Source organism: Rhinolophus hipposideros (assembly GCF_964194185.1).
Source record: "Rhinolophus hipposideros genome assembly, chromosome: 25".
In the NCBI taxonomy this organism is placed as follows: Eukaryota; Metazoa; Chordata; class Mammalia; order Chiroptera; family Rhinolophidae; genus Rhinolophus; species Rhinolophus hipposideros.
The window spans coordinates 21,400,708-21,424,359 of record NC_138071.1 but is presented as its reverse complement, the minus strand read 5'-3'; the positions used below and the strand labels follow the sequence as shown (position 1 = coordinate 21,424,359).

At 43.2% G+C, this 23,652-nt stretch overlaps 1 long non-coding RNA gene across 1 annotated transcript in view; it reads left to right on the top strand.

Moving 5' to 3' along the window:
- Nucleotides 1–23,652, top strand: part of LOC308492915 — a 51,541-nt gene that overhangs the window by 10,569 nt on the left and 17,320 nt on the right. The window contains exons 2-3 of the long non-coding RNA XR_013992588.1: nucleotides 7,461–7,654; nucleotides 8,116–8,168. This is a non-coding gene — a long non-coding RNA (uncharacterized lncRNA). The remainder of the gene's footprint in view (nucleotides 1–7,460; nucleotides 7,655–8,115; nucleotides 8,169–23,652) is intronic.

Here is a 23,652-nt window from a genome sequence, read left to right as displayed (position 1 = left end):
TACCTGCGGTTTAGAGCAGAACTAATTTGTACAGTTATGACTGACTGGGTCAGCCAAGAGCTAGATTGCATTGTGGAATGTTATAAGAAAAGGGAAAAAAGTCTAAAATTGGGGAAATGAATGACAGATTACAGGCAACGAGGGAAGGGCTAACCACTTCCTCATTTAAAATACCGGGGGTGCCAGGGCTGCTGGTTAGCTAGGGCGGCTGGATGGCTCAGTTGGTTAGAGCGCGATGCTGTAACACCAGGGTTGCTGGTTCGATCCCCACATGGGCCAGCATGAGCTGTGCCCTCCAACTAGATTGAAACAACTATTTGAGTTGGAGCTGACAGGTCCTGGAGAAACACACTTAAAATAAATAAAAGTTTAAAAAAATGTATGCACATGACTTGTATTCATCTTTTGTTGTCGGTATTATATTGAGAATTACAATTTTAATACAGTTTTTCCTTTCTTAAAATGTGTATACGTTTTTTGGCACCCTCTGTATTTCTTCATTAGGGTTTTCTTTCTTTTTTTTTTATCACTGTAGGCTGTAGTCTGATAAAAGTCATTTAAAAGGTGACTTATGGAAAACTGAGGTACAACATGATAGTACAAGTTAATAAGAAATAGAATTAAAATGTACTGTGTATCCACATAAAGAATAAATTTGGACCCCTTTTTCACACCATATCCATAAAATAACTCAAAGTGGATCATCACTTAAATATAAGAGCTAAAACCATAAAACCCTTAGAAGAAAACATAGGAGTAAATCTTTGTATTGATGAGTCAAGCAGTGGTTGTTTTTAGATACACACTAAAAGGCAACAAAAGAAAAAATAAATAAATTGGACTTCATTAAATTGAAAACGTTTGGGTTACAAAGGATACTGTCAAAAACCTGAAAGAGCTCACAGAATGGGAAAAATTATTTGCAAATCATATATCTGATAAGGAACTTATACGTAAAATATATAAGGAGCTCTTATAACTCAACAATAAAGACCAATACACCAATTAACAAGTAGGCAAAAGATCTGAAGAGATATTTCTCCAAAGAAGTTATATCAGTGGCCAATAAGCATATGAAAAAGTTCAACATCATTAGTTATTAGGAAAATGCAAATCAAAACCACAGTGAGACACCACTTCATACCCACTAAGATGCTTATAACATTAAAAAAGTGGCAATAACAAGTGTTGGAGAATTTATGGAGAAATTGGAATCCTTATGCATTGCTGGTGGGATTGTAATTGGTGTAGCCACTTTGGAAAATAGTTTTATGGTTCCTCAGAATGTTAAACATAGAGTTACCCAGCAATTCCACTCTTAGGTGTGTGTGTGTATGTGATGTATTATATATACATACATATACATACACACACACACACACACACATATATATGAGAAATGGAAAACATACACAAGCATTTATTAGAATAATATCATAATAGCCCTAAATTGGAAGCAACCCAAATTTCCATCAACTAGTGAATGGATAAACAAAATGTAGTCTATCCATGCAGTGGAATATTCTTCAGCCATAAAAACGAATGACATATTGATACATGCTATAACATAGATACGTCTTGTAAACATTATGCCAAGTGAAAGAATTCAGACACATAAGACTACTGATTGTATGATTCCATTTATGTGAAATGTTTATAATAGGCAAATGTGGAGATAGAAAGTAGATTAGTAGTTGTCTGGGCTTGAGGAAGGAGGGAATGGGCAGTGACTGCTGAGGGGCACAGGGTTTCTTTTTGGGGTGATGAAAGTGCTCTATACTTAGATTGAGTGATAGTTGCACGACTCTGAATATATGAAAAACCACTGAACTGTAAAAAGAAAAGAAAAGAAACAGAAGACTCAGACATAAAATGCTATTCATTCCTTTTAAATAACTAATAAAACACACAATCCTCAAAGACAAAAAAAAAATGTGTCTGATGTAGTTTAGACTAAAGCATTTACAGATGACCTGGAATGATGTGTTGAGTTGCTCCAGGCACGCCTCCATGCAAAATAAACTTGGCTAGGGGACGGACGAAATAAAATGGGCAAAATGTTGATAATTGTTGGACCTGGGTGATGGGCACATAGGAGTTCATTATACTGCTCTATTTTTGTGAATATTAAAAAACTTTGTCCATAATAAAAGTTACAGAAAAAAGACAGCTAAAGCATGTGCTGTTCGATAGATAACACACAAATGTGTCTGTGGTTTTGGGGGAGCTCTGCGTGGAGGTCTGTGACTGTGGACTCCCTGTGGCCATCCCTAGGCACCTGTACCTGTATGGACAAGGAGAAGTGAGGTTTTACCTGAGGGGGGGCCAAGCACTTTGTGGGGAGTATTCATTTTCTGGAGGCTGCTGTTCAAAGCACCACAAACTGGGTTGCTTAAAACAACAGGAAGTTATTCTCTCACAGTTCTGGAGGCCGGAAGTCCCAAATCCAGGTGTCGGCAGGGCTGGGCTCTCTCTGAGGCTCTCCAGGAGGATCCTTTCTTGCCTCTTCCAGCTTTTGATGCCGCCTGCAGTGCTTGGTGTTCCTGGCTGGCAGACAGTCTCCGTCTGTGTTGACGTATGGGATTCTCCCTGTCTCTCTCCACATCGTCTTCCTTCTGTGTGGGTCTGTCTCCAACTCTGTCTTCTCTACTGATAAGGACACCAACTCACATCGTATTAGGGCCCACCCTAATCCAGCGTGACCCCATCTTAACCTGATGACACTTGCAAAGACCCGATTTCCAAATCAGGCCACATTCTCAGGGAACAGGGGTTAGGATGTACACATATCTTTGTGGGGTGGGGGTGGGGGACACAACTCTACCCACAAAAGGGCACAGGCAGAATAAGCAGAAAAATGCAGGGTCTTAGCTGTACACATCTCTACTGCTGCGTCTTCAGCTGTCCATAGGTGGGCGATGGTAGATGCAATGTTTGCATTGGCTCGATTTAACCGAAATGTGTCACTCTCTGGTCAACTTCATCTTGTCCAAACTGAGACAAGCCTTTTCTGGAACCCATTTCCACTCGGCAGCCTTGACTGACGAGTGACACACCTAGACGCTTGCAGTCTATCAACCCTTTCACCAGAAAGTTCTTGGGGATAGTTCTAACCAGTACTCACTGGAGATATGTTTCAGTCAAGGTCAGTTTCTTCCTCTTTGACTCAGATACGCACATGACTTTTAGTGATTATCTTTTGAGATGGCTGCTGAAGTTATTTTAGATGCTACAGTTAAGTTGACCCAGAAATCACTCCTCCTTGGAAACTTCCTCTGAAGTGTTCTTCCCTCTGACTCTAACTCAGGATTACATAGTGCTCTCTCTCGTTCTGTAATCTTCCTCTGGCCTTTGACCAAAAGCAATCGGACCTCTCTGTTAAATGGCACTTAAAATATATATGATTTCATTCCAGATATCGGATAATTGCCATGTACTTTCAGATAGTCACTTGAAGAGTTGCACGGAGGAAGTGCGTACTTCATGAACTGTGTGGGCTGCCAGCTGTCGGTTACCTTCCTGAGGACCTTGAACGGGGTAGAGGTTGGAGGGGCAGGGGCTGGACTTGGGGCTCATTCACTTCCACAGCTCTTTTTCACCTCCATCTCAGCTCGAGCCGGCCGTTTTCATCTCACGGCTCTCAGGAGAGTGGGAAAGGCTGAGCAGGAAAGAGCCGATGTTTTGCAGAGGGCAAGGGGGAGGCTGGCCTGACCCAAATGTGGCACCCAAATGAACTTGAGTGCTGGTCTGGGGAGCTTGGCTTTGAACCACTGTGGGTTCCTGGACAGGGATTCAGGAGACATGTACTGGATGAAATATTGACCCTTGGTCTCTCCTGGCTCCTGTGAACAGTGGAGGTTAAGCAATATCCAAACAAGGCTGACGGTGATATTTTCAGAGCACCCCATGTCTTGCCTGCGACCTAAGGGCTAGACACTGTGCTCACAGCTCTGCGTGCATTGGGTACCTGCCAGCTGCCCTGAATTTCTGTCCTGTGTATGAGAACAATTCATTCTTTTACCTTGGGTGGGCTCTTCCATCTTGCTTTTCAAAATCCGGATTTACAAAAGAGTCTTAGTTTTACAGTAGAGCTCATTTCTCCCCCCTCCTATAGTACAATTAATATATTGTATACAATTTGTAGAAAGTCTGTTTACAAAGGGCTCTGTAAGAAGATCCTTTTTCTTGAAAGCACGGAAACATGAATAACGGAAAAGCTCCGAGTCCATTGATGGTTCACTTATCACAAGCAATATTTAATGCAATAGAATGAATTGCCCCTCGAGAAAGGACTGGGTCTGAGGTCCTAGGAGCTTTTTATAACGGCATTAAAAGGAACCATGCAGTTGCCCCTGACATTCAGTCAGAACTGCACCTAAACCACAATAGAGCCAGACCGATTCTTTTTTTTTTTTTTAAGCTCTCCATTAAAAAAGATCTTTGAGGCAAGCCCATTATTTCCTTTGTTAGTTTGGATCAGAGTCTAATAGCCCTAACAAGTCAAAGTTCTTTTGCGTTCTTGCTATGATTGGAGTCTATTCCTTTTATGTCATGTTCTCCGGGGAGATGGGTAAAAACACTGTCACCTTCCAACATCTGTAGACCTGTTACATTCCTGAGAACTGCTGCTCCCTGGCACATTTATTATTTTCATTTTTATTATTTTTTAGAATTCTTAAACATGGATTTTAATATATTACGATGAAAAAAATGAGCACTGTTGGAAAGGAGAAACCATGGGTGTTTAAAGTGACAAAAGGGCTAGCAATCACTGTTTCAGGTTATACGTTACTATTATTTACTACTGTCTTGTCTAGGGTGTGTTTTTGACGTCTTGGTTATTTTCTGTTTTCTATCGGAATTTTTGGTTTCGCTATGTTTCTTTTTAAAAAGTAGCACGTCCGTGTGTTCACGTTCTAATCTCTTTGGCTTGTTTTGCATCTCCCTTTCCCCAAAAGACACAGGGAAGAGTGAGTTCTATACATTGAGCACTCAGTGAAGGCCGAGTGAAAGCCAGTTGTGCCGATAACTTGTAGGAGGTCAGAAACCCCAGCCTCCTTTAGGCCGAGCCACATCCTGGTGAGGGCTCCTTGCTGATTTCACATCTGTGCGGGTGTCGTAAACACAAGGGACCTTCAGTTGCTTGTTATTCTATGGTCTTTATCCCACGTTCTTGCCAGTACCCTTAACAATGAAGCCGGTTCTGCATGATCTGCTCTCGACTGCTACCTTCAGCTGAATGACAGGGATTATATCATACCCTCGGGTCCTGCACTGCAGTTTAAGGCCACGAGAACATAGAACAACGCTGGTACGCTGGGGGCCAGCTCTATGGAACCTTTTGCGTACTTGGACGACCCTTTCTCTGTGTCCCAGGGTGGCCCCCGGGATCATGCGGAGGGGTTGCCAACAACTTTTAACAAAATGTTAACAGCCATGAGTCTATACTTGTATGTAGAATCTAAAACCACAGAACAAAGGAACAAACAAATCCAAACAAAAACAGACTCATAGAAACAGAGACCAAAGGGATGGTTGCCAGAGGGAAGGGGATGGGGGGGAACGGGTGAAAAGGGGAAAGGGAAATATAGCCAATAATATTGTGGTAAGTTTCATGGTGACAGATGATCCTTAGAATTAGTGGGGTGATCACAGTGTAAGGTATGAAAATGTCAAATCACTATCTTGCACACCCGAAACTAATGTAAGCAATAGAACATTGTATACCGATACTTACATGAAAACTAAAAATACATTTTAAAAATAAAAGCATAGAAACATGTAATAAACACAAACCCCAAGATATAAACTTTATTTTCAAAAGTCGTTAGAGTTTAAAAGTGAGTCAATTTTTAAAACAATTAAATGTGCGCATGTAGGAGGCAGGATGTGACTGGAGGACTGTGAAGGTCCATTCACATACCTGAGGTTTGGGGCCCCCATGGAGAGAGGATAGCGCCCCCGGGCCTTCACCCTGCAAGCCGTGCCCCACTGGGCCCCTTCTCTCTGCGCTTTTCCTCTTTTGCCTTCCTTATTACTCTCTCTGCTCTCCCTAAGAGTCTCCTCTTCCAGGCTCGTTCCTCCTCCCCTCCCTTCCTCAAAGCGTCTCTGGTGATCCTCTGGGTTTTAAGAGGGAGAAGGAAGGAAGCTTACATGTACCGATCATTAATTATATGCTGGCAGGTCATAGACATAATACACATGAGGTGCTGGCTGCTAGTGAGGTTTTGGGTCACTTCCTTTTGGGGGCAGCTCACATTTTAATGTGCTTATATATTAGGAATCATCTGGAGATCTGGTTAAAATGCACATTCTGGTTTAGTAGGGCTGGGGCGGGGCTGAGATGTTGGCATTTCTAACACGCTCCCAGGTGATGGTGAATCTCCCCGGTCTGTGGCCCACACTTGGCGTAGAAGAGTTGAAGGTGTGGTTTTGCTTCTTTAGATAAGAACAGAAAAGGGTATTTGTAGGCAGAGGAGGAGTTCTGAACCACTTCTTTCATCTGCTGTGAAACCCATCTAACTGTTAAGAACACTGTTTACCAGTCCAGCATGTCTTGTTCCTGGTAAGGAATACAAGGTGTTCCTTTCCTGACCAAGGTGGTTTGTAATGAAAACTTTTGGCTCCAATTGTTGCTAGGATGCTACCAGGGGAACCAGCCACACAGCGGGAGTGTGTAACCCAATATTATTGTGTGTGAAATAACGAGCTCTGACCTTAGAGAGGTAGGAAGGGTTCAGTTTCCCTCTTCTGCTCAGGTGACGGGCTGGCACCCTGTCAGGTGACAGGCTGGCTCAGGTGACGGGCTGTTTAGGCAAACCTGGGTGTGTTTCTCCATGTGGAGCTGCTGCAGACCCCTTTCTCTGGGAGAGAAAATCGGACTGTTGAACTGTCCAGACTATATTGGTATGTTTACATCTATTTGGTTATGAGAACCAGACCTGCCTGCGAGTTCTGAGGGTTACGATAGATACAACATTTAAAAAAGAAGCCAGGTAAATACAACATGACCCAGATTGAGGTCACATTAAAACGAAGAGACTCAGTTCAGGGCTATGCTATTTTAAATGAAATGACCAACGCTTGATGTTATCTCACCTGTAGAGATCAGAGAGAGACGCTATTGTGAGGCACTGCAATTTTCACAGTCCTTTCTGTGAGGGCAGAAAAATCTACAGAAGGAAAAAGGCAAGGCCAACTTTTCTTTTTAGATTCAGCTGGAGCCAGACACTGAGAAAAACCAAGACCTCCTGTTGTTACAAGGAGCCACATGATTGCAGAATAGGAAATGCAAAAAAAAGCATCCTTGGGGGTTACCTTACACAAATGTGTTTAATTTTTTTGTGTGTGTGGGGTCAATGTACTCTGGACTCCCTTCCCCTCCAGAAAACACACACACACACACACACACACACACACACACACACACACACACTTACAATGTTCCATGTAATTTCCAGGGATTAATGAATGTCCTCGTGGATCCAGGGATTCCAGATTAAAAACTTCTGATGAAAATACTCTTCCTTGTTTTGGCAAATGAGAAAATTGAGGCCCAAAAAGGAGGTGCCCAAACCTCCTCATAGCAATGCTTACAGTGAACTAATTCGACACGAGGATTTAAAGACCACAAATGTCCACGGGGACACCACTGGTGAGTATCTGCACGTCATTTATTTCTGAAGGCCCCGAGAAGCATAAGCACCAAGAGTGTTTTGAGTTACTGAGAACTAGTAGCTGGGAGAATCCCAATATTTAACCCACTGACATTTGAAGCAAAGTGGAAATAGTTGAACCAGACACTTACTGGACCTGGATTTTATGATGTGTTCAAAAGACATGAGTGAGAAGTCTGCTGCTACGTGGTGGCTGGGTGCTAAGCTGCAGTGTGGGGTGTTTTTTAAGGCAGGTAATAAATTCCTTTCGAAGTCTGAATTCACATACCCCTGTGAATCTCCCACAGACTCCCATACTGAGGCAGGATGGCTCATGGGAGCTGAGGTCTCAATTTGGCAACATATTTTGGGGCTAGGCCCCTAACACAATGCCTGGCACAGCCTAGATGCTCAATCATTACTCATTTGACTAAATGGACTTTATTTAACGTTATTACAGTTTTCCGGGATGGGAGATGCAGGAAGCTGGGGAGAGAGACCAGTACACAACGTGTAAGTACACAGTGGAAAGCTGGGGTTTCTAGTGAGGGATTTAGATACTTGCAAACATAATGTTGAGCAGAAGAGGTCAGACACAAGAATACATACAGTGTGATTCCACTTATATGAAGAACAAATATGGACCGAACTAACCTATGTTATTAGAAGCTGGAGTTTCGGTTACCTTTGGTGAGATGGAGGGTGTGTGGGAAAAGGGGCTTCTAGGATGCCACCAATGTTTTCTTTCTGCATCTGGCTGCTGGGTAAACCTGTGCATAAGGATGCAGCAAATGATACCCTTAGGACTGAGCACTTCTCTGTGTGTGAGTGTTCCATTTAAATAAAAAATATTTACTTGAACAACACACACACAAAATGAATTATCTAGATCAGTGCAGTCTCAAACGTCAATGTGCGTACAAGTCCCCTGGGCATCTCATTAAAATGCGAACTTCTGAGTCATTTGTTCTTGGGTGTGGCATGCAGTTCTGCATTTCTAGAGAGACCTAGAGATGGGTATCTACAGGATCTCTTATTAGAGAGGTTCCAGGAGTCTGAGGAAAGTGTCCTGGGCCTATCCTTATGTGTGTGAAGGACTCCGTGTCCAGGAATTTTCACCTGGAAGGTTATCAACCCACAGAGCAGGGGTTTTCAAGACCAGCCCATACCTCCATGTAGGTTTGTGGCGTTCACCTGCACACAGCACTTTTCACAGATGATTTTTTGACTCCTGGGTGGTGATCAGAGCCTGGAGCTCTGCCACTGCAGTGAAGTGACCTGCCAATGACCAGAAAAAAACTAGTAAATGCCTTGTTCAGGGAGAGACTTAGGTAGTAAAATATAAAGAAAAGACAGGAAATGACAGGAAATACATACTACAGGTGGTGTTTCCCGGGAGCCGGAGAGCAAGCTGGTGCAGAGCACCAGAGGCCTTCCAAGGTACCTGGAATAGTCTGTGTTTTATGCTAGGTGGTGGGTACACAGCTGTGCTTTAATTATTACTCTTTATACTGTCTATGTACACATTATGTGTACCCTCTTGCTTGTATGCGATGTTCGCAGTCTGAAAATGCAACTGCAATGTAGTATCTTAAGATACATTTTACGATGGGATTTCTCTGGGCTTGACTTTTTTTTTTATTTTTTAAAGAACATTCTGTTCTTTAAAAAATGTTTTTGACATATCAGAGTAAATTGGCCATTATGACTTTGGGAAGGACACTTTATTTTGAGATTCTGCCCCCTCTTACATTTGCAGTGTTAAAATGCCCTTTCCTTTGATGGCATTTTGATGAAATGTTGGTGACAGTAACTGTATATTTGGGATTTAAAAACAAAGCCTCCCTTGCAGGTTAAATAACGAATTGACAACTGTACATTTCCCCACTGCTTCCTCTTTTAAAAAGTTAACTGGTCTGTGGCATGCACAAGACTGGGACCACACGTGTAGACAGTTTGGAGGGAAAGGAAGACATTGGTTTCCAGCTCAAGGAGTTAAAAAAAAAAAAAAAAGGAGAAGAAATAAAAGAAAAGGGGGTCATGGAGGAGGAATAATTCCTGGAGAAGATGAAAAGGATGGGTAGTATCTTCTGAAGTTTTTTCAAAGAGTTTTCAGATACATTGTGTGTGAGTTTGGTAATCTTCCTTGTGGTCTGAAAAGAAGGAAATGAAATAAAGGGAAACAGAAGCGCTCTATGTCATATTCCACACTAGCAAGTGGAACCTTATTGCAACTTTATTTTCCCAAAAACTGAGTTTCCCAAAGTTGTAAGTACACTGCCACCAAGTAACAGTGCTCACAGAATCTGAGAGGTGGAAAAGAAATTAGAGGTAATGTCACAACTATTATACTAACCTGTATCTATTAACCTTTTAACTATGTGCCCTGGGTGAGTGCTTTACAGACCCCAGCTCATTTAATCTCCTCTCAACCATAAGGGTAGGTGTTTATCCTATTTTATTTTATTTTAGATTATGACTCATTATATACATATATTCTGGAGGGGGATAATTTTAAATTCACAGAAAAACTTGCAATGGTAATACAGAAAGGTCCCATGCAGCCTTCACCCAGCTTCCCCTAACGTTAGCATCTTCCATAACCATGGTACATTTGTCAGAACTAAGAGACTAACACTGATAGACTACTAGGAACTCAGCTACAGGTTTTACTGATTTCACAAATTTTTCCATGAATGTCCTTTTCCTGGTCTAAGACCCAATCAGGACAGCACATTATATTTAGTTGTGTGTCTTCTTCGTCTCATTTGGTCTGTGCCAGTTTGTTTGTCTTCCCTTAAGATGATATTTTAATTATAAAAACTTCAAGCCCAAAGGAAACAATCAACAGGGTGAAAAGGCAACCTGCAGAATGGGACAAAGTATTTGTAAACCATATATCTGATAAGGGGTTAATATCCTGAATCTGTAAGGAAGTCACCATAAAACCCCCAAGTAACCTGATTAACAAATAGGCAAAGGACTTGAATAGACATTTCTCCAAAGAAGGTGTACAAATGGCCAATAAGCCCATGAAAAGATGCTCAACATTGTAATCAGCAAGGAAATGCAAATCAAAACCATAGTGAGATAACACCTTGCACCCACTAGAATGGCGACTATCAACAAAACAAAGCAAAGCAAAACAAAACAAGCCTTGACAAGGATGTGAAGAAATTGGAAGCTTGATGCACCGTGAGTGGGAATGTAAAATGCTGCAGCTGCTGTGGAAAACAGCATAGAGGTTCCTCAAAAAATCAGTAATAAAGCTACCCTAGGATCTGGAAATCCCACTTTTGGGTATCTATCCAAAAGAACTGAAAATAGGTTTAGTACCGTGTTTACTGCAGCATTATTTATAATAGCCAAGAGTGGAAACAACCTAAATGCCCATTGACAGATGAATAGATAAAGAAAATGTGGTCTATGTACCGTGTTTCCCAGAAAATAAGACCTAGCTGGACAATCAGCTCTAATGCGTCTTTAGGAGCAAAAATTAGTATAAGACTCGGTATTGTATTGTATTGTATTGTATTGTATTGTATTGTATTGTATTATATTACATTATATTATATTATAAGACCAGGTCTTATATTATAGTAAAATAAGACCTAGTCTTATATTAATTTTTGCTCCAAAAGATGCATTAGAGCTGATTGTCCGGCTAGGTCTTATTTTCAGGGAAACACGGTATATAATAGAATATTATACAACCTTAAAAAGGAAGGAAATCTGTCATATTGTCATATGCTACAATATGGACGAAACCTGGGGACATTATGATAAATGAAATAGCCAGTCACAAAACGACAAATACTGTATGACTCCACTTACACGAGATAACGAAAACAGCCAAACTCTTTGAAAGTAGAACAATGGTTGCCAGGGGAGAGGGAAAAAGGAATCATTGTTCAGTGGGTAGAAAGCTTCCGTTTTGCAAGATGAAAGGTTCTAGAGATCTGTTACACAATAGTAGGCATATGGTGAACACTATTGAACTCTACACTTAGACATGGTTAAGGTGGTAAATTTTAGTTCTGTGTTTTTTACCACAGTAAAAACAACAACACTTCCAGCTTTATAGACAAGCACCAAGGAAAAACCAACTGACCAGCCAGGAAGAGCAGGAGCTAACATTTGCTGAGCTCCTCTTCAGAGCAGCCCTGCTTGGGGTTCCTTTTCCCCCACTGCCCTCCTATCTTGTTTCTTGCAGAGAGACCCGGTTTGGTTTACAATTTTCTCTCCAAGTGGCACGTGCTCAGGGAAGGGCTTCGGCTTTGGCGAAGGTGTTACTCTAAAGAGTTTTGCAAACAGTGCGTTTTCTGCCTTTGGATGTTGTTCTCGGAAAGTGCCTTTTATTGTAGGAGCCTCTTTTGCTTGGATATGTTGTACCTTGCAGGCAAGTTATAACACTCGCCTAACTTATAACACTCCCCACCAACAGTGGGCAGCTGTAACATTAGAAGCCCGCCATGGGGAGAACCTGAAGGACCGTGATGGAGGACAGTCCCCGCCGTGGGCAGAACTTTAGCCATTCACCTGGTTGTTCATTTTGTCTGGAAAGAGAAGGATGGGTTGCCATCAGTTCATGGGCTCTGGCTAATGGTTTGGCTGCCTGGCCAGGGCCTTGGAAGAAGCATGACTGGAAAATTTACGACAAGAAGGTCTGGGGAGCAGGTACATGGATAGATTTCTCTGAGCGGGAAAGAAAGGGAGATCTCAGCAGAGGAGGATTTCACTAATCAGGTGGTTAGAATGATCCATTTTGTGGATGTCAGCCTCGTTCCCCAACCACTCGAGCTGTTGCCCCACGTCAGGGATGAAGCTTATGCGTGGGCCCGGCAGCATGGGCTTGCTCTCTGTCTGAAGGCGGGGCAAAGGGGTAATGGCCACTGTAACATGAAGATGTCTTCAGACTGAAAGGTGATGCAGGCAACTCCATAGAATATAATAGAATTTATTATAGGGTAATTTACTTACAGGGGTGTAGGCTCAGAACAGACAGACGACCTAGCAGTTCTACGCAAATAATTCTCCCCGATAGACGCCTGTTACTGTACTTTTTTAATAGTATAACTCAGGTACTAATGATTGACAAGAGAAAGGGACAAAGAATGCAGTAACACCTGGGGCCATACCTCCTAGTGGTCTTGTGATAGATGATTGTGTATAATCAATACTATCACCGGTGTGGTATTCATCTCCGTTGTGGTGCCGTTCCGGCCTAACAAAAATATTTATGGCTACATTTATGGAACTCGGATAATCATCAACTAGAAGGCTTTGATATGCTTGCTAAGGACAGTGAGGTTGGTCAAAGGTCGTAGCATGAAAGAAATCCAGGACACGGAAATGGGGTTAGTTTTGTCCACACCCACATCTGTACAGCTCACCAAGGCCCATCAGGCTATGGCCACTGCTGAGAGCCCAGTCTGCCAGCAGTGGAGACCAACAATGATATGGCACCGTTCCGCAGAGCGATCAGCCAGCTAACTGGTGACAGGTTGGTCACATTGGGCCACTTCCACCAGGGAAGGGGCAGCGTTTGGTTCTGATCAGAACAGATACTTACTCTGGCTATTGATTTGCCTTTCCTGCCCACCGTGCTTCTGCCACAGCTGCCGTCTGTGGAGTGGCTTACCCACCATCAGGGCACCCACAGAATCACTTCTGACCAGAAACTCATCTCACTGCAAATGAAGTGAGACGATGGGCCCATGCTCATGGAATTCATTGCTCTTAGCACGTGCCCCATTATCCAGAAGGAGCTGGGTTGGTAGAATTGTGGAAAGGCCTTGCAAAGACTTGGTTGTGGTGCCAGCTAGGTGGCAGTGCCTTTGGGTTGGGGGCAGTGTTCTCCAGGACGCTCTGCGCCAGCCTCTAACACATGGTGCTGTTTTCTCCAGCCAGGATTCACCAGTCCAGGCAGGAAGGGGTGGGTAAGGAGCTGCTCAGAAGAGCTTTGCTTTCTGTCCCTGCTACTGTCGGCTCTGCTGCGTTAGAGGTCTTAGTTCCCAGGGAAGGAATGTTTCTACCAGGGACACAACAGTGATTCCATTGAACTGAAAATCGATACAATCACCTGGCCGCTTTGGGCTCCTCAGACCCAGGAATCAACAGGCAAAGAAGGGAGTTACTGTACTGCCTGGGGTGATCGATCCTGGCTGTCAAGGGAAACTGGGTTGCAACCACACCATGTGGGTAAGAAGGATATGCCTGGAATACAGGCAGTCCCCTGTGGGATGTCTTCGTATTCCCAGGTCCTGTGATTAAAGTCAGTGGAAAACTACAGCAACCCAATCCAGGCAAGACTGCTAATGTCCCAGATGTTTTCAAGACTGAAGGTTGGGTCACCCCAGCAGGCAAGGAGCCACCACCTGCTGAGGTGCTTGCTGAGGGCACAGGGCATATGGAATGTGTAGTGGAAGGTAATTAAAAAGATCCCCTATGCCCTCATGACCAATGGCAGGAAAGAGGACTGTAACGGTTATGGTTTTGATATGAATATGTTTATATATCTCTATCTCTATATCCATATCCATACCAAATATTTGTGTTTTCTTTCCTTCTCCTTTCCCTTTAACATCTCACTTAAGACATATTGATTGTAATTAATGCTGTACCTCAGTATTTTAGTTATAGGATCATAGAGGGAGAATGAATCAGCTAGAAAAAGAAACATCACCCACAGACAAAAAGGGGGCTTGTATCTCGTCTGGGGGAAGGGTCAGTGTGTTTTTGGTGGTATGTGGGACAGTTGTATCATGTTAGGTAGAAGCATTGCTTTGTTATTGTCTTTATCTGGAAGTTAAGTGTGGCTCAAAGAGGTGCCAACTTGGGGTGGGGGGATGGGACTGTGGTGACTTTAGAATGTGTCAACCTCGCTAGGCTGAACTACATTTCCCAGAATCCCTCCCCTGTGTGTTACCAGTTAGGCTGGGCCCCAAGAGAGTATTGGAAGGTAGAAGTGAAGCAGTAGCCGTTTCATAGCTTACCTGGTGTCACTTTACGTGCTGGCTCACCTCAGACTGGGGCAGCAGCTGGGCCTGCAACTCTTCCACGTTCCCCTGATCCTCCAGTTCCTGGGCCAGAGTGCAGCTAGCTCCATGGCCCAGGGCAATGGCTGCCTCTGCAAAACAGACCCTCAAGGTCAGGGGCAGTGAGAACTGACACAGGTTTCAGTTCATTCCAGTTGGTTCCAGCTTGTGCTTGTGGGTTACAGCCTCTCCTTGTTCTCTGTTACATCTGTTTCCCACCTAACTGCCTGTGAACTTCAAGCTCCAACATTGGACTTCATCATGTGAAGACAATGTACATACATAGTTTCTTAACCAGCTCCCATGATTGCTAAGCTCAAATGTCTGCAAAAAAAATCTATTGTCTGTCTGTCTGTCTGTCTGTCTGTCTGTCTATCTATCTATCTATTGACTTATGGAGTAGACTTACAGACATACAAGGGGAGTCTGAGACCAGCTTAATTTTTTCCCCTCCTTTGAAAGTGATTTTTTATTTTTACTTTCTACCAGTATGTCTGAACAATTCTTCCCCCCCTTTAAATCTTTGAAGCTCAGAATTTTAACCAGGATGTGTCAATGTTGGTTATGCTAAAACAACATTTCCTACCCTATCTTTTCAATCTTCAGACTGAGTTTTTCATTCAAGCCAGAGAAGTCTATATTATATCTCTAAATAATTTTAAGTTCCTTTTGTTGAGATCTGTGCACCAGGGACATCAATTATCCTTAATTCGTAGGATATCTTTGACTATCCCCTTCTTTCTAGATGCTTCCATCACTTTGTCGTTTTCCTCTACTGCCACTACTGTCTTAAGTCTCTCCTCTGTGATGTGAATCATGGTTATTTTATTAGTTTCTTTCCTAATCTATTTATTAGGTCTGGTGTCATAGTATTTTGGTTTTCAATTTATTTCCTTAGCTCTGCAACCTCCCGTTTCATCTCATTCTGTTACTTTATCTCACTTTTTGAGTTTTTATTTTGTTAAATTAAATCCATATTACGTTTTCTAAAATGCAAAACACTTGCAGAGAACCTCTCTTACGTGGGTTCTAGCCTCCAGGACTCTGATATTTTACATTTCTGTTGTTGAAGCCACTCCGTTGGTGGGACTTTCTTATGGCAGCCCAAGCAATCTGGTACCCCTGGCCACCTGGTGTAGCATGTCACCAGCCCCCTTACTCTCTCCCTCCTCTTTATTGTTGTTTTGTGCAGCTTATCTTCTTCTAATATACACATCACGTAATTTCCCTATTTATTTTCTTTATTACCCATCTCCCCCCACTAGACTGAAGGCAGGGATTTTAGCTTTTGTTCACTGATTTGTCTGTAGTTCCTAGCACATGGTAGAAGTTCAAGAAATAATTGTTGACTGAACAGATACAACCAAATCTGACGCCTAGCCTATGCTTAGAAATGACTCAGTGTTAGGCCTATGGAGAAATAATGACATCAGCTTGACTTTGCCTTTATGATTTTTTTGGAAAATGTCTTTGGATTCATTCATTCCTTCAGAGAATGTTAACTGAGAGCCTACTACATGCCGGGTACTGCTCTCAGTGGTCAGAGTACAGCAGTAAACAAAACCAAGAGAGAAAAAGAGACAGCGAACAGAGAGCTTATGATATAATGTCAGGTGGTGAGAGGGACAGTGAACATTAATTACGCGGGGTAAATGTTGCCGGTAACTATTGCTGTGAAGCAAAGCACCAGAGGCTTAGTGGCCTGAACTAACAGTTCCATATTGTCTCCCTTGGTTCTTTGGTGGACTGGGCTCATCGAGGTGTTTCTTGCTACGGGTCTCACATGTGGTACAATCAGGTGTTGGCCGGGCCTCGTGTCACCTGAAGGATAGGCTGGGTGGCACATTTGGGGTGGCTCACTCACTTGGCTGCCATTGATGTTGGCTGCCAGCTGGGAGCTCAGGTAGGCTGTCAACCCACCCACGTGTGGCCTCTTTCCATGGCCTGGGCTTCTCAGCATGGAAGGAGCTCTCCAAGAGCAAGTGTCCCAAGGAGCAGGAAGCAGAGGCTATCAGGGCAGTTAACGGCTGTGCCTGGGGCTGGAGCAGCGTCACTTCTACCACATCCTGTTGGGTAAAGTCATCCCAGGGCCTCCCAGAGTCGAGGGGCTGCAGAAGGAGCATGTGGGATGCGAGAATTGCAGCAGCACCTCTGGAAACACACAGTCCACATAGTATGGGGATATTGGGTGGTGGGCAAGCAGGAGAGAAAGTGCTCTTTGTAGGGAAGGTCTTTCTGATAACGTGACCTTAGAGCACAGGCCTGCGGGGAGTGAGGAAATGACGATGGGGAGATGTGGGGAAGAGTGTTCTAGGCCAAGGGTGGCAAGTCCAAAGGCCTTGAGGCAGGAGCACTGTGGATGGTTAGGAGCAGAGTAGGTGAGCTGGGAGGGTAACCGTGGGACCAGCCCTTACACGACTCAAGCAGTGTCTCACCCTCAGGGCCCAATGGTTCACCGATGCACAAAAGCTTTGGAATGGGCTGGGCCTTTGCAGCAGCCCTTGCGGACAGCTTCCCACGCTTGCCTTGTGTTACTTGCCTTTCCTTCCCCATCCTGAGCCCATTAGTGCTGTCGTCTGCAGGTTTCCCGTTGCTCCTTGATCGCCACCAACCCTTGAGACCCATTTGTTATTAAGTCACCCTCCCCAATCCAGAAGCCTGGTGCTAAGCAACTCACTCATGTTGCTGTGTTTGCTGCCATAAGACTCTGCATCCTGTGCCCCGGAACAGGCCCTGGGTACCGTGTCATAGCCTTCCTATTTTCCTACCCTTTGTCAGCCCTAGGTGCCCGTGTCACAGCACTGCTACTTCTCAGATCAGCTCACCTCAGAAGTAGGGCTCAGGGGCCCTGTGCTGGCACTGCAGCCTGTCCTGTCCCCTGCCCAGCTCCAGCCAGGCCCCTTCTATGGGTCTGGATTCTCAGTCCATGACCCATGTCACTGGCCAGCTGAGGCCTATTTCATGCCATCGGATTATCTGAAACCATGACCGACCTCAGCCAGGCTCTGGACTTCTGGTTTCCTCTCCTGATATGTCAGGCATATCTGTCTGATATGTCACCTGAAGGCCGAGAGCTGGGAGAGTGGATGCTTGGTGTGTAAAGGTGCCAATTTGGGAGCCTATTCGTGTGGCTTTAGATCTGGCTGTGCCACACACTCCTGATGTGTCCTCGGACAAGTAATTTAACCTCCTGTGCTTGCTTGTTTTTTCTTCAATGAGAGCTTTTATTGCATCCTTGAAATATTACAAGTAGGTCTTAAGAATGACCCATCATCTTATTTCCGGAGCTGGATAACTCTTAGATCTTCACCAGCCTGCTGACCTGTTCCTTTTTCAGAGGCTTAGATCCCATCCAAAAATGTTCTGGTATCCTCATTTTTAACTGTGGTCGCTGCGGGATCAAAGTAGCCACCTGAATTTGATAAAAGTTCAATGCCTTTTCTTTTAAGAATTAACACATTTTTCTGGTTTTGAAATATTGAACAGGCAATGGCTGGCCTCATTCAAACACTAATGATGTATTTCTTGCCCAAGAAATTTTAAGAGGCCCATCTTCCTGAATGACAACTGTGAGGAGGAAGTGAGCACGCAGACCTCGTCTTTTAACGGAAGCGAGGGTAGAACCCTCGATAGTGTTAAACATAGCAACAGATAGTGCAAACCTTAGCCAGTTCCTTCCTATTTTCACGCCATTTGTCAGCCTGCGGCCTCTTTAAGGAGACTGAGTTTTGCATGGATGTCATTGAAGTCCCTCCGCGGGGTGCCTCTGGGCCCCCCCAGGGTACCTGCACATCCCTTCAGAGCGATGTCTGCATTTTCTGGAATGTCAGCAGCCTGGTTGCTGAGATAGTCTTCATTCTCCCAGTAGAGGAGGCCAAGAGGCACTGACCTCACAGGTGCCCTGTGAGGCCACTGAGTTGGCTCATACAAAGGGCTTCGAAGGGAGCCCGACACACGGAGGGAGTCAAGTGTTGGCTCTAATTATTTTACTGTAGGAGAGTCTGTGACTCCTTGGACGAAGCTCCAGGCCTTTCTGTGCGGCTCTCCAGAAGCAAGCTGGGCAGCTGGACCCCACCTTGAGGCCCCATGTTCATTGGACTTCTCGGGTTATTTTCCCTTCTGGTTGGCTCCACTATCCTGATAACCCATCATGCCCCTGACCTGGGCCTACTCAGAGAGCCCATGTGTGAAGTCCACATGGTGATAAAATGTAGCAAGAGTCCATTTGAACTTCTCGGGGCTGGACCAGTAGGCCTGAAATGGGCATTGCTACCTTTGGAGACAAAGTCTTAGCAATTGGCGAGCTTCAGAGTGGGCGCACAGTAGGAGCTTTGGTTGACTAGCTAGGGAGTGGCAGAATTTCTTTATAAAAGGCACTGGGTGGCAGGGTACAATGTGATTGGAGGAGGCTAAGAGACCTGGCTTGAGATTTTCTTCAGATTGCTGTCTACCAGCATGCCGTAATTGGGGGTGCTTCTGGAGCAGTGGAGGGCTGCAAAGTCTCTGGTGCTTTAGTGCTGATGAGTAGACATTGTAGCTCTGTCTCCTTTTAGGGAACGCTGGTCTAGTGAGTCAGCCTGAGCACAAAAGGGTAAAGAATCAGGAACGTTTGAAGGTTGGAAACAGTCTCTGGTTTCCATGTTACTTTTTAAAAATAAATTTTTACTGTGGTGAAAAAGAAAAAGAAAAGCATCACAAAGTCTGCCATCTTAACCGTTTCTAAGTGTTCAGTAGTGTTAAGTACATTCATATTGTTGCCCAGCCAAACTCCAGAACTTTTGCATCTTGCAAAACTGAAACTCTCTAGCTGTGAAAGAACTGCTTTTCCCTCCCCCCCCCCCAGCCCCTGGCAACCTCGGTTCTAGTTTCTGTTTCTGTGAATTTGACCACCTCATGTAAGTGGAATCATACAGGATTGGTTTCTGCGTTACTTTTGAAAGCCTGGACTTTTGGAAACCTTTATGATAGCCGCCAGTGCATACACCGTCCTCCTCCTGCTCCTGGGGCTGGGTCACCTGTCACCCCCTTGGGGTCTCCTACCTGCGCTCAGCACACAAAAGTTGCCGTCCTCCCTCTCAGTCCTTAGCCAATGAAGCCCCGCTTACACTGTTCCTGGAAGCTTCCCCCAGCCATGGCTCCTACTTCCCCTTAAGACTTTATCCTTGCTGCGACTCTCCCCCCAAACCCCTGCCCCATTGACCCCTTCCCCTGGCTTACTCCTGCTCAACTTTTAAGGATCAGCATTTTGGACAAACATCAGGGAGATTCTTGCATAGGTGGTCCGGGAACCAGCTTTTTAAGCAACACCGCTGTGTTGTAACGGCCTGTTTCCTTGTGGGTCTCCCCCACTATGGTCAGCTCTGTAAAGGCTGTTTGGCTCGTTCCTCCTAACAACTCCACCTTGCAGACATTGGGAGCTCTGGGAATATTTGGTGAGTGAGTGAATAAAGGAATCCGAAAACAGCTCAGTAGAAAAGTAAGACCAAGAGAAAAGTTTCCGGGTGAAGATGGTGGATTAAATGCATGCATCTTTTCCCTAAGGAAACCCTACTAAAACGACAACAAAGGGATTTCAAAGATAATGTATAAACCCACGAGGAGGGTGACACAGCAGACCTGAGAGTCTGAGTCACAAGTGGCCAGTGGGAAAAGCCAAGAACCATGGAATCCTCAGGCAGCACGAGGGCTTCTTTCTGTCTGACGTGAGATGGATTGGAAAGAGCTAAGCAAGAGCCCTGCTGCCTCAAATGGAAACGTTCTGAGCAGCTCCACCATCTCCAAGATGCTTATTCCTACCCTGGGCCACACCTGGCTCTCTGTTGATGACCCTGTGGAGCTCCCAGGAGCAAGGCCTCATCAAGGGCCCCCAAGGAGCTCCCTCGAGAAACTGATGTAGACAGAGCAGTCCGTGGTGGGACAGAAGTGCCCCCACCCACCCCTCATGTCATGGGACTTCCTCTCGACAGGCCTCCTTCAAAACCCTGGTGGCTTCATAAAAACTGATGTGCAGAACAACTTCCCTCTTCCCTTTTCTCGGCCAGAGGGATCAGGACCTTGTGATTTCTCAGTGATTTTTTTGTTTCTATTTGGTTCCCTGCCTTGTAGTTAGAGGAAGTAACAGCCATCCCAGGAATTCTCAATAAATGTATATTATTTTAGCTAAAAAAAATTTTTTTAAAGGATGAGACAGTGAATATTATACAATAGAACTATCCTAAACAACTAGACGCTGGTGTTGAATGTAGAATAAAAGTGCACTCTGAAAAGTAAGATGGGAGAAAAATCACTTTATGCCTCTCTTAAAACTGTTACGTTCTGTTTAACAGATATTCTGGGGAAAGGATATAATTCCCTTAAAAGTTGGGCTGCCTTGCAGCTGAAGCCAAGTTGTAAAGCTGTTTGGGATGTAGAAAGGTCAGTAAAGAGACCAATCATATGGTCATTTCTAACGATCTAATGGGAGGGGTATTTGGAATGGTTGACATGCTGGCTGCCGAGGAAACCAATGATGGGAAAAATAACATCACGGGGATTTTTATATGGCCCACTGGTATCATGATGCAATGTGATTATTTTTCTGGCTTTCCATTTCTGCCACAGGAAAAGGAAGAAGTGAGGGAAAAAGAGGAGTACTCAGATGCCTAATTACTAGTGCTGCTCTCAGATAAATTATGAGTGGGCAGTTAAAGAATTCTCTTGCTACAGCAAAGAAACAAAGCAGCCTTTAAACACTTTGGATGTCAACATGCCCTAATTTCAAGAACACTAGAGCTATATATAACCCCAAAGATAATCTTTTTCTCCAAGGAATGATTAAGCAGAGTAAAAAAAAAAAAAAAAAGAAAGAAAAAAGTCACCCCATTCCCCATTTCTGAACCTGTGGCAGACATCATTAATCAATCAATGCAGATCTTTTTCCCTCATGGAACCTAAATGCTGCCCCAGAATTCTTCTCAATATTATATGCCTGACAGCTACTAGAAATAGATCCGAATTGTATGTGAACTGAGCCAACTAAAAAGGCACCTAGTCTGGCAGTTAAAAATGTAGTCTTTGGAGCTAAATCTCAGCTCAGCCACTAAAGCTTTCAGATAAGTTTCTATACCTTCAAAATGCAGATAATAATAGTACCTATCTCATTGGATTTTTACAAGGATTAAATTAATTACCACACCTAAAGAGCTTTGAACAGGACAAATAGTAAATACTCTATAAATATTTTTTATTTTTCCAGAATAAAGAGTTAAAGAGGATCATTTACTATTTAACTCTGGAAGAAGAACTAGATTAAGATTTCGTAGTAATCTATAAGTTGAAGATTTATTCAACAAAGATATATTTGGTGGAAACTAGAGGTGCCAGACTATGTATAAAATGTCAGGAAGTAGGGGGCTAGTAATACAAGGCACCAATTTTATCTAGGTGATATATATATATATATATATATATATAAATCTTGTTTAAAGTTGGAATGCTTTGAAATGTAACAATATGCTAACAAATTATTGTTTTATATTCAGTTGTTTTACATCAAAATTCTATTTAGTAAACAAATAATAATTGAGAAGATAAGTGGTCAATTAAATATGGAGAACTCCTCAACAGGGAAACAAATTAATACAGTGATAAAAATGGGGGGTGGGTCAAAAGAAATAAAAAGAAGATCAATCTAGGCAGTTCATATCCAGGAAGAAAGAAGAGGCAAGTAAGAGGAGAAAATCATCAAAGAAATAATATAAAAATATTTCAAGACCTGAAGGGTAGGTGTCTCTAGATGTGAAAGTCCACTGAAGTGCATAACAGATGAATGCAAAAGATACTCATCAAGACATATTATCATGACATTTCTGAATCCCATGGATAAAGGAAAACAAACAAACAAGTCCAAAGAACAAAAAACCAGAAAGGGTAGGAGAGTGTTGGAAACTAGTCATATGTAAAGAAACAAGAGTCAAAATGGCATTGGATTTTTAACCTATAATTTTATACCCAGCCAGTCTATCTATCAAGTGTGAAGGTAGAACAAAGATATTTTCAGACTTCATGATTTGAAAAATATACTTCTTTTAACAGAATTATGCTTTAAGTCATATTTTTTTTAAAGGTAAAATCATGACTCACACAGATGTAAAATGAACATGTATTAACTATCTTTCTTAACTCGTGAATGAGGGAACCAGTAAAATATTACAAAAGAAGTCAAAGAAGCACATATTTTTATGGAATAAAGGAATTTTGAAATGAATTTATAGACATGAAACTATCTTTTTGTATGGAGTGGGGAGAGTAACATGGATTATTTGCATATCAATAGATAATAATTATTTTGCATTGCAAAATTACCTACAATTTACAGAGTTGTAAAATATAATAGCTGAAAGGCAATGAAAAACACAGAGCCCCCATAGAATCAAAATCAGATAACTGGAAAGAATGTGCTCTAAACATTGCATAGTTTTCCCCCAAAGCACACATTTTCCAAGTACACTACCCAGTGACTTTTATTGGGACACTATTAGAGAATATGCTTCATGAAGAGGAGGGAGTAAAGTTTTTGTAAAAAGAGAGAGAAACGTGGGATATCCCAAACATGGAACAGTTTATCAACCCTGGAGGCTATGAAGAGAAGTCACCACATCAGGACATTAGGGGAGAGCCCAGCCAGCTCACAGTGCAGGAGGAAGGGGGACTCCTGAGAGGCTCTGGGAAGAAAACATGGAACCGATGAGCTTGAGCATATGGAAAATATCACGGTAAAGCCTTTGGCAGAGATGTTAAGGCTTTTAGACACTAACGGTGAGTAATAGAAATAAAGTGAATAAAAAAAATGAGGCCATCATTAACTTTAGGAACACTAGAGGGCTGCACAAGAATAAAGCTAAGTAATGCTTACTTAGCTCAACAGTGAGTAATCCTTGCATGGTCATTACAATGTAAAGCCTGATTATTTGTTTATCCAA